Here is an 11,726-nt window from a genome sequence, read left to right as displayed (position 1 = left end):
TTATTCTCAGACTCTTGCTATTCTGTATCATTGAATCAATTGGTACTCATAGTGACCCTATAAGACTGGGTTGAACTGGCCCCATAGGGTTTCTAAAGCTGTGATCTTTACAGGAACAGACTTCCAGGTTTCTCTCCCATGGAGTGGCTAATAACCTTTTGATTACCTACCTAGCACTTAATCATTTGTCAATCAGGGCTTCATAAACCTCTAGATTTAAAAGATAATACATGGCAAAACTGTTCAGCAAAATATAAAACTATTAATAGTGATGCTAAAGGAATCAGGGCATGGCCAATTTTGGTATTTTGGTGAAAATCAAATAAATTGCTCATATTTTATTTCTTTGTTAGCACATAATATGAAAACTGTCAATTAGAATTCAAGTCAGGAAACCCAAAGTTAGAAATAAACAAGAACATTAATTTTGAAGCATTTCAAACTCACACAAAGTGGGAATGCCTTGAAGTAATTATCTTGTAGCTTTCTTGAGTAGAGTCACTTTTCTTTTCATAATTCTCCTTATAGCCTTCTTCATCTGCTTATTTCTAAGACTATAGATAATAGGATTCAAGAAAGGAGGAACTATGGAATAGAACACAGACATGATCATGTCCTGGGTTGAAAGTGAGTTGGATGTTGGCTTCAGATACACAGCAGCACCTGAGCTGAGAAAGACTGTAACTATGAGGATGTGAGGGATGCAGGTGGAAAAGGCCTTACCTCGTTCTCCTCTGGTTGGAAACTTGAGCACAGTAGAAAATATGTGAATATAAGACTTGGTGATGAAGGCAAAGCAGCCACCGCCTATCATTATTATAGAGACAAGAATTACAATCTCATTGCCTAAGGTGTCAGAGCAAGAGATTTTCAGCAGGAAGTGAATGTCACAGAAAAACTGATGGATCACATTGGACTGACAAAAGGACAAACGGAATGTGCTGCCAGTTTGCACACCTGCGTAGACCAGGCCACCAAGCACAGAAGTCAGGGTCATCTGGACACAGACATGAGAATTCATGACCACGTGGTAGTGGAGGGGCTGGCAGATGGCCACATAGCGGTCACGGGCCATGACGGTGAGGAAAAGCAATTCTGCAGAAGCACATAAGCACATGATGAAGATCTGAGAAGCACATCCAACCTTGGATATCACCTTGTTGTTAAGTAGGAAAATGACACATGCCTTAGGTACCGTAACAGATATGTAACACATGTCCAGGATAGACAGATTCTGAAGAAAGAAGTACATTGGGGTATGAAGTCTCTGGTCAATGGTGATTACTGTGACTATGAGAAAGTTGCCTATCAGAGTAGCCAAGTACATCAGTAGAAATAGCATGGTGTGCAAGACCCTGATCTCCCACACATCAGAAAATCCTGTAAGTAGGAATTCAGTCACTATGGTAGAGTTAGACATTTTAGAATATTTTCTTTAGGACTTGGAGAGTCAAAGCTAAACAATCCCTAAAATGTATGAAGAATCGAAATGAGGAAATCAATTAGTCTACATATATTTATTGACTCCCATTTATTCATTTTATCCTCTATAATTGGTGATCTTTAGTATAAAATAGCTAAATGTTGACTCATATGCATGCCTTCAGTCTCCTTGATTGTCTAACTTATTTCTAGGTAGCAGTAAAATATAAAATTTACGCTTGTGCCCATACTGATACCCATTTCTGTCACTAATTTGTGGTGCAATATATTTACTGGAAGCCAAAGATATTTCTGACAAATTTATTGAGTTAACCTAGGTAATTTCTATGCACAAGTATTATTCTTAGAATAAATTTAGACATGTTTAGTTGGTGACCAAACAGAATCTAGAAAGAATGTTGTTGTTGTTAGTGCCGTCGAGTCAGTTCCAACCCATAGTGACCCTGAACAATGTTTCCGAGGCTGCAAATCTTTATGGGAGCAGAAAGCCTCATCTTTCTCCTGTGGAACAGCTGATAGTTTCGAACTGCTCACCTTGTGGTTCACAGCCCAATTCATAACCACTATACTACCAGAGCTCCTTAGAAAGAGACTATAATTTTATCAGAGTATCTCAGAATGTTATAAGTAGTTTTAATCCATTTTTGCTACAAGGGAAAAAATATCTTTATCTCCATTTCTACCACAATCAATTTTTATTTTATTTGGATATTCACCTTTACAAATTATTCTTTCTGTAATCATCATACTGGTTACATAGATCTCTTCATAGCAACTGCTAAGATGTTCATTTTCATTTTGACATTTGATTTTCTCTATAGGACACCCACTGGAGTACAAGATCGGTTTGAAGCACAAAGTTGGCAATTCATAATTCACCAGCTGCTCTTCAGAAATCCTATACAAGGTTGCTATGAGTCAGATGCTACTCAACTGCACTTAAAAACAACAACATCACTCTTCCCATAAAACATTTTTATTAGAATATTTAATAAAAGGCTCATTTCTTCCTAACCTAGATACCATAATCATCCAAGTAAACTGTAATAACATCATGTTTTAGTTATTTATAATATATATGTAGTTTACATTATTCATATACCATAATATAAATGTAATACTCATTGTAATTATGCAAACTGGAAAGGTATATTGATAAAAGTTAAATGCAATAACTTGAGAACTAAAAGGCAAATGACTATTAATCTATTAAGATCTAAGCACTTATTCAAAGTCAGGCTTGTGTCTGTAGATGACAGATTGTGTTTTCTCCACCAGAAATTTTGAATCTACCAGTGACATTGTTGCCCAACAAGATAAACTATGTTCCTAGATAAGGGTGACAATTCACTTATTTGATTTATTCTAGTTGTCTGAGTACTATAGGATCCACATGAACCAGGTGTTTGGGAACACTCGTATATGAAAGTGATGCAGATCTGGAGCACAACTCTATTGATTACCTCCTAACTGATTACTTAAAACACATTCCCTAGGTGATAGTTAATAACGGGGAGCTATATTATGTTTTAATGTTTATGTCTACTTTTATGATTTTAATTTTCTAATAAAAAGCATTCTTACCACAAATATATATTTCAATGTATTAGAACTTACGAAAAAATGTGATTGGTTATTGATTGATTGATTCATGCATTCATTTATTTTCCAATTAATCTCCACAGTACTATAGATTGCAAATAATGGACTTTAATACATTTAATTATAAGTTAATATAAGACTATAACATTTGCTACAATCAGTATGTAATTACATTTAAAATTGAGTAAATAAAATGTGTTGAATACTTTTTTCAATAGGATATCCTTATATTTTCCATAAAACTGGTACATACTTAAAATCTTGAATAATGTGAGACCTACCCAAATGGTTCACTGAGTTATTCTTGTTCTTATTGCCTTATTGAAAGTTTATTAATAACATTGTAGGACTGATTTGGTGAAAAATAAATATTCAATATTTATAAGTAGCTATGATGTGGCATAGTAGGAAAAGCACAAGACCATAAAGTTGGTTTGAACTGCAAGGTCTGCTGCTTCGGAAACACTATAGATGGTCACTATGGGTCAGACCCAACTTGATAGCACTTAACCACAATAATACTGTATATATAACAGCTACTTTCTGAAGATTGAGATATCAATATTAATCGTGTCAGTGTCAGATTTCTACTGCCATATTATAGAAATTTGATGGGCTTTCATGCTTTGAACATATAGTGAATAAAACTATTTTATACTTACTGATGTGGTGCTGTAGGGTCAACACTGGACTGCAAACTATGAGGTCAGCAGTTCAAAACTACCAGTTGCTCTTTGGAAATCCTATACAGGATAACTATAAGTCAGAACCTACTCAACAGCAATTAACAACAATAAGAATCAATTTTAGGTTTCTAGCTTTAAAATCATGTATCAGTATAGCATAATTAAACTTACTGGTGTTCAAAGGAAGTTAAGTTTTGTATTCTGACTGCTACTTACTTAATATGCAGCTCTGGGGAATCTTTAAGCCTCTATCAACAAAAATGTGTAATAACAATTGCATTATTAATTTCCTGTTTGCATTAAAAGTATTTGAAATAGGGGAGAAACTCAAAATGATAGCTATGCTGAAGAAAAATGAATGAGAATTACCAGTCACTGACAAGAGTATTAAGCATTATCACTTACATTTTTACATTTTATAACCACAGTACTAATTTGAAATAATTAAACAAAAAAATAAATGGAAAACACAGCACTCTGCTTTTTCCAAAGTAGTTTTTTTCTGTTAAAATGAATATGACAGTGTAAAATTTTCTAAACTGGTTTAGTATGGAACTGTGAGTATAGAACTGTTCCTTAGAGTTTTCTTGATTGTATTCTTTGTGAGAATCCTGGTACAGCAAAAGCACTGGACTGCTAATCACAAGATCAACAGTTCATACCTACCAGATAGCTGTTCCTCAGAAACCTTATACTGGACACTATGAGCTGAACTGACTCATAGTGTTATTGTTGTTGGTGGTGGTTTTGTGGTAGTTTTGAACTGTTAAACCTCTGTGTCTAACAACAGCATATAGATATGTGAAGTCCTAGTGTGGCACTGGAGGATAAGCATTGGACTACAATGTTGGTTTGAACCGAAAAGTCGGTGGTTTGAAATCACCAGTCACTTCTCGGATACAGGGTCACTATAAGTCGGAATCGACTTGACGACGCTTAACAACAACAACAACATACTGATTTGAGTGGAGTCTCAAAAGATCACGTCATTCTGGATCTGCAAGTTGGAAGGTGGACAGTGTATACTAGGCACTGGAGAATTCTCCATGGTTTATTAGAATATTATATGGTCCTGAACACTCAAAATGTAAAAACAAGTTGTTGAATATCCAAGACAAAAATTGGAAGATAATTTTTTATCATTGATATATTTGTTCATTTACCTACACATCCATCAAATTTTTATCAATAACTTTATCAGTCTTTCAAATATTTCAAGGTGAATTATATTCTGACAAGGGGAGCAGTCATAGTGGTAACTCTATGCAAGGAATCAAGAGCAAATGTTTACATATTCTCATAATATGTTACTAGAACATACTGAAATAGAAATTTAAGCAAAAATAACTGTACTTTTTAAAGCAAGTAGGGAAAGCATAGTGGCTTTGTAGGATATACATTGGACTACAAACCACAAAGTTAGCAGTTCTAGCCCGCTAGCTACTCCATGGCAGAAGTCAAGCTTTTCTGCTCCTGCAAAGGTTTACAGCCTCAAAAACCCTATACTGAGTTGCTGTGAATCAGAACCCACTTTATGGCACTTAACAATAACAGTCACTTAGTCACTCTGTATAACCAAAATATAAATCTGAGTGCATGACAATGAAAACAAAATTAAATAATTACCTGACTACCAGTAATATAGTTCCCTGGTAGTGTAGTGGATTATGAGTTGGGCTGCTAACCATAAGGTCCACAACTCCATTTTTCCAGCCATTCCATGGGAGAAAGATGAGGCTTTCTGTTCCTGTAAAGATTTATGGTCTCAGAAATCTTAAATAGTATCACTCTAAGTAGGAACTGACTCAACAGCACAGAACAAAAATAATACACACAAATTATTAATTACTTTTTAATAAAACAAAGTTCACCTGCATTAATATTTTAATAATAAGTAAAGCTGTTAAACTATACACTGAAGCTAAGAGCAGTACACAGAACCACTCAGGCACTAGAGTCTGTTTTTGGAACAGTAAGGTCTGATGCTATTGTCTGGTCTAGGATTGAGTTTTTAGATGTAATGAGTATAAACTAATTCTATGTTGTGTGAATACACTTCCATATGCAAGTATTATTATATTAATCTCATCTACATTGTCTTTAATAAGTCAGTGAGCAATATAGGATAGAAGTGAATTTGGTAATTCAAAGAGTAACAGTGAGAAGGTAGAAAGAAAAAACTAAATGAATAACAACAGATACTCACAAGTTGTCATTTTTCCTACTGGATAGGCAACCCAGGATTTCTGGTAAGGGTGCAAAGATGTTTTAAGTGCAGACAATGATGAGTGGACATATATTTTTTTTAAATGACTGAGATCCTGATTGGAATAATTCTGTTTTATATTAAGAATCTCAATATTCAGTTGTATCTAAAAAAATGAGAGTGCTGGGGCACTAGAGGAAACCCCTGAGAGTAGAGTCATTAGCATTCAATAATATCCAGTGCCCAGGGATAATTTCAAGTATATAATTGGCGCTATATGCAAAATAAATAGGATGCATGAATCAAAACTACGCACATCAAAAATATTCATATATTTTAATCTATTAAAATAATCCTCCACTCATCTGTCAGTTTTTCATATTGTGGTGGTTTGTGTGTTGCTGTGATTCTGCTTGTGTGTTGCAGAATCACCCATGGTGGATAGATTTCAGCTGAGGTTCCAGACAAAGACAGACTAGGAAGAAGGAGAGAAGGATTACTTCTGAATATTTAGTCACTGAAAACCTTATGAATAGTAGTGGAACACTGTCAGCAACACATTATTAAATACTGAAACATGATAAAAAAAAGACTGGAATAGTATCAGATATAGTGCCTGTAGATGAGCTGCTCAGGTTTGAAGGCACTCAGAATGAGACTGGGAAAAAGCTGTCTCCTCAAAGTAGAGTTGACCATTATAACATGAATGGAGTAAAGTTTTGGAGATCTTCATTTGCAAATGGGGCACAACTCAAAATGAAAAGAAACAGCTGTAAAAATCTATTAATAATTGGAACATTGAATGTATGAAGTAGGAATATAGGAAAATTGAAAATTGTCAAAAAGGTAATGGAACACATCAACATTGATATCTTAGGCATTTGTGAGCTAAAATGAACTGGTATTGACCATTTTGAATCTGACAATCACATGGTTTACTATACTATCAATGACCAGTTGAATAGAAATGGCATCTCATACATCATCAAAGAGAACAATTCAAGAGGAGTCATAAAGTACAACACAGTCTGTGACAGGATAATATCCATACGTCTGAAAAGAAGATCAGTTTATACCATGATTATTCAAATTTATATAACAAACGTCAAGCCAGTGATGAAAACATTGAAAAATTCTACCAACTTTTTCAGTCTGAAATTAACCAAACATGCATTCCAGATGTACTGATAATTACTGGCAATTGGAATCCAAAGGTTGGGCACACAGAGGAAGGGTCAGTAATTAGAAAATATGACCATGATGGTCAAAATGATGCTGGAGATCACAGAATAGAATTTTTCAAGATCAATGACTTCTTCATTTCAAATACTTTTTTTAAACAAGGTAAAAACAACTATACACATGGACCTCACCAGATGAAATACACAAAAATCAAATTGAATACATATGTTTAAAGAGATGGTGGTAAAGCTCCAGGTCATGAGTGAGAATAAGGCTAGTACAGACTGTGGGAGAGACCATCAACTGCTCGTACGAAAATTCAGGCTAAAGCTGAAGAAAATTAAAACAAGTCCTTGAGAGCCAAAATATGACCTTGAATATATCCCATCTGGATTTATAGAGATCATCTGCAGAACAGATGTCATGCATTAATGACTGAAAACTGAAGACTAGATGAGTTGTGGGATGACATCAAGAACATCGTACAGGGAGAAAGCAAAAGATCATTAAGCAGACAAAAAAGAAGGAAAAGACCAAAATGAATGTCAGAAGAAACTGAAACTTGCTCTCTAGGGTAGAGATGCTAAAGCAAATGGAAGAAATGAGGCGGTAGAAGAGCTGAACACAAAATTTCAAAGGTCAGCTTGAGAAGACAAAGTCAGATATGCTTGAATAGACAAAGTCAGATATAATGAAATGTACAAAGTCCTGTAGTTTAAAAATAAAGGGAATAACACACTCAGCTTTTCTCAAGTTGAGGGAAATGAAGAAAAACTTCAAATCTTGACTTGCAGTTTTGAAGGATTCTATGGGCAAAATATTGAATGATTCAGAAAGCATCAAACAAAGATGAAAGAAATGGAAGCAGCAGTCAAGAAATCAAACAATGCATTGCATTAAGCAAATCTGCTACATAAAACCTTTTTAAAGTGTTGAAGAACAATGATGTTAGCTTGAGGATTAAGGTACACCTGGCCCAAGTTATGGTATTTTCAATAACCTCATATGCACGCAAAGGCTGGACAGTGAATAAGGAAGACCATAGAATAATTGATGGTTTTGAGTTATGGTTTTGGAGAAGAATATTGAAAGTGCCATGGGCTGCCAAAAGACTCAACAGATCTGTGTTGGAAGAAGTGCAGCCAGAGTGCTTCTTGGTGGCCAGGATTCCCAAACTTCATCTCTCATACTTCAGACATATTCTCAGGAGGGGCCAGTAGCTGGAGAAGAATATTATGTTTGGTACGGTGGAGGGTCAGAGAAAAAGAGGAAAATCCCCAATGAAGTGGATTGGCAAAGTGGCAGCATCCATAAGCTCAAGTGTGGCAATAATTGTGTGGTTGGCCCAGGACCAGGCAGTGTTTCATTCAGTTGTGATTAGGGTCACTATGAGTCAGTACTGACTCGATGGCACCCAACAACAACAACATATCAGAAAGAAATAATAGTTGTAGAAATATATCAAGAGGGAGCATATAGATCAAGAACCAATGATTCTGAAGGAAGAAGTCCAACGTGCATTGACAACACTGACAAAGGACAAGGCACCAGGAATTGATTGATCACAAATTGAAACTTTTCATAGAACTGCTGTGGCACTGGAGGTACTCACTCATGTCTGCAAGACATGTGGAAGACAACTACCTGGCCAACTGAATGGAAGAGTTCTGTATTTGTGTCCATTGCAAAGAATGGAATTCCCAATGGAATGTGGAAACTATCAGACAATATCATTGATATCCCATGAAAGTAAAGTTTTATTACAGATAATACAAAAATAACCGCAACCATACATTGACAGAGAACTTCTAGAGGTCTAAGCTAGAATCAGAAGAGGAAATGGAATGAAGCATATCATTGCTGACATCAGATGGATCTTGGTTGAAAGCAGATAATATCTGAAAGATGTGTACCTGTGCTTTATTGACTACACAAAGGCTTTTGATTGTGTGGATCATGACCAGATATGGACAACATCGTGAAATATGAGTATTATGGAACATTTAATTGTCCTCTTGAGGAAACTGTACATAGACAAAACAGAACGAGGAAACACCATATGGTTTAAAATTAGGAAAGGTGTTCACCAGGGTTGTATGCTTTCTTCATACTTATTCAATCTGTATGCTGAGCAAATATTTTGAGAAGCTGGAATATGTGAAGATGAACATGACATAAGGATTGGAGTAAGACTCATTAACAACTTGTGATATATGCAGATGATATAACCTTGCTTGCTGAAAGTGAAGAGGACTTAAAACACTTAGTGATGAATATCAAAGACCACAGACTTTGGTATGGGATTTACCTCAATGTAAAGAAAACAAAGGTCCTCACCATTGGATCAATAAACAACATTCATAAAAATGGTGAAAAATTGAAGTTGTCGAAGACTTCATTTTGCTAAGATCCCACATCTACACTTACATATTAGACAAATCTGCTGCACCAGAACTCTTAAAGTGTTGAAGAGCAAAGATGTCAGTTTGAGGACTAAGGCATCTTTGACCCAAAACATGGTATTTTCAATAACATCAAATGCATGTGAAAATTGGACAGTGAATAAAGAAGACCTTAAAAGAGTTGATGCATTTGTGTTATGGAGTTAGAGGAGAATATTGAAAGCACTATTAACTACCAAAACAACAAACAGAGCTGTGTAGGAAGAAGTATAGTCAGAGTGCTCCTTGGATGCCAGGATGGCCAGACTTCTTCTCTCATACTTTTTACATATTATCAGAAGGGACCAGTCCCTGGAGAAGGAAGTCATGTTTGGTAAAATGGAGGTTTGAAGAAAAAGATCCATGTCATGGTAGTTTCAAGAACCTCATATGCATGCAAAAGTTTGACAGTGAATAAGGAAGACCTTAGAAGAATTAATGCATTTGTGTTATAGTGTTGAAGGACAATATTGAAAGTGCCATGAACCTCCAAAAAACAAACATATCTATGTAGAAAAAGTACAGTGTGAATGCTCATTGGATGCCAGTATAGCCAGACTTTTTCTCTCATACTTTGGACATATTATCACAAGAAACGACTCCCTGGAGAAAGATGTCATGTTTGATAAACAGGAGAGTCAGAGAGAAAGAGGAAGTCTCCTAATGAGATGGATTGGTACAGTGGCAGCAGATATGGGCACAAGTGTTGCAACAATTGTGAGGTTGACACGTGACTGGGCAGTATTTTGTTCTGTTGTACATAAGGTCAGTATGAGTTGGCACTGACTCAGTGGCACCTAACAACAACATTAAAATAATGATGAAAGTAGAAATAATTTAAACAGAAGAGCATAACCACTTATCTAGTATTTTGTATATTCCTCTGGTGAAATCATACAGAGTATAGGGGAGCAGACAAGAAAAGGCCAAGTGTCCCACTCCGTCAAATTTGAAGACACAGCTATTTGTTTCATCCTGTAAGTAATGGAATTATTTCATTAGTCAGATCTACCTCAAAGATTTGAGCAATGAACAAAATTGTTTTTTTCCCCAGTGCCAATGAGTCAATTCTGACTCAATAGACAAAATAGCTCTTGTGAAATTGTTTAACAGGTCAATATAAAGCTATGCTCTTGTTTTTGTTAAGTTCTGACCCATAGTGACCCTGTGTAGGGTTTCTGAGAAGCAGCCGGTGAGCTTGAACCAAAGACCTTGTAGTTCAAACTGACTTTGAAGTACAGCACATTAACCCACAGCACCAGACCATCAGGACTCCAACACTAAGCTATAGGATGCTATTTATCAGGTTAGTCACAAAGTGCTGCATCCAGAAGACTGAGGTCTGTGATTAGATACTTCACTTCATAACTTGTGTCTCAGTATTTTCATCTTTTAATATATTAACTAAGGTTTTCACCCTCATAGTCTTTGAAAGTGTGATTTGATGGAAACATAAACTATTGATGCATTGCCCATACAGGAAAATGGTACAATATCTGTTATTTAATCAGTCAAAATTTTGAGAAAGTAGAAGTCTCTCCTTGGTTCTTAGATGTGCTATTTGCCTTTTTGGTTGTTGTTAAGTTGTTTACCAATTCCACTGTTTTGAACAACACACTATGATTTGAAAAGTGCTGCTGGCATTTGTTGATTGGGAGCAAACCATGTGATCTATTTTGGACCAATTTCAACATATAATTTAGAGAAAACACATATCTTTATCAATGGAAGCAACATTCTATATTTGCTAATAAGACACATTAGTCAATGTTGACTGTTCAAATATTTGCAATTGATTGACATTTGTGTAAATTTATATACCAATTAAGTAGCATTTATATTACCAGTAATACTTTTGTTATTTTAAAACTATTTGTGTGTCTTGTTATATTGTTATTGTTGTTAAGTACCATGGAGTCAGTTTCAACTCATAGTGACCCTACACAGAATTTATGAGGCTGCAAATCTTTATAAGAGCAGAAAGCCTCATCTTCCTCCTGCAGAACAGCTGATAATTCCAAACTGCCAACCTGGAGGTTAACAGCCCAGTTTATAACCACTATGCTACTAGATGAAGCTGAAGAAAATGAAAACAAGTCCATGAGAGCCAAAATATTACCTTGAATTTATCCCACCTGAATTTAGAGATCATCTGAAGAACAGATT

The 11,726-nt window shown here is 35.5% G+C and overlaps 1 pseudogene; it reads left to right on the top strand.

The window, feature by feature from the left end:
- The first annotated feature begins 1,073 nt into the window (after nt 1-1,073).
- The window catches only part of LOC102825483, an 18,177-nt pseudogene continuing 7,524 nt past the window's right edge, over nt 1,074-11,726 (top strand).

This window comes from Chrysochloris asiatica, unplaced genomic scaffold (assembly GCF_000296735.1).
Source record: "Chrysochloris asiatica unplaced genomic scaffold, ChrAsi1.0 scaffold00441, whole genome shotgun sequence".
In the NCBI taxonomy this organism is placed as follows: Eukaryota; Metazoa; Chordata; class Mammalia; order Afrosoricida; family Chrysochloridae; genus Chrysochloris; species Chrysochloris asiatica.
Note: the sequence above shows the minus strand (reverse complement) of the source record. Positions and strands in the feature narration are given on the sequence as shown.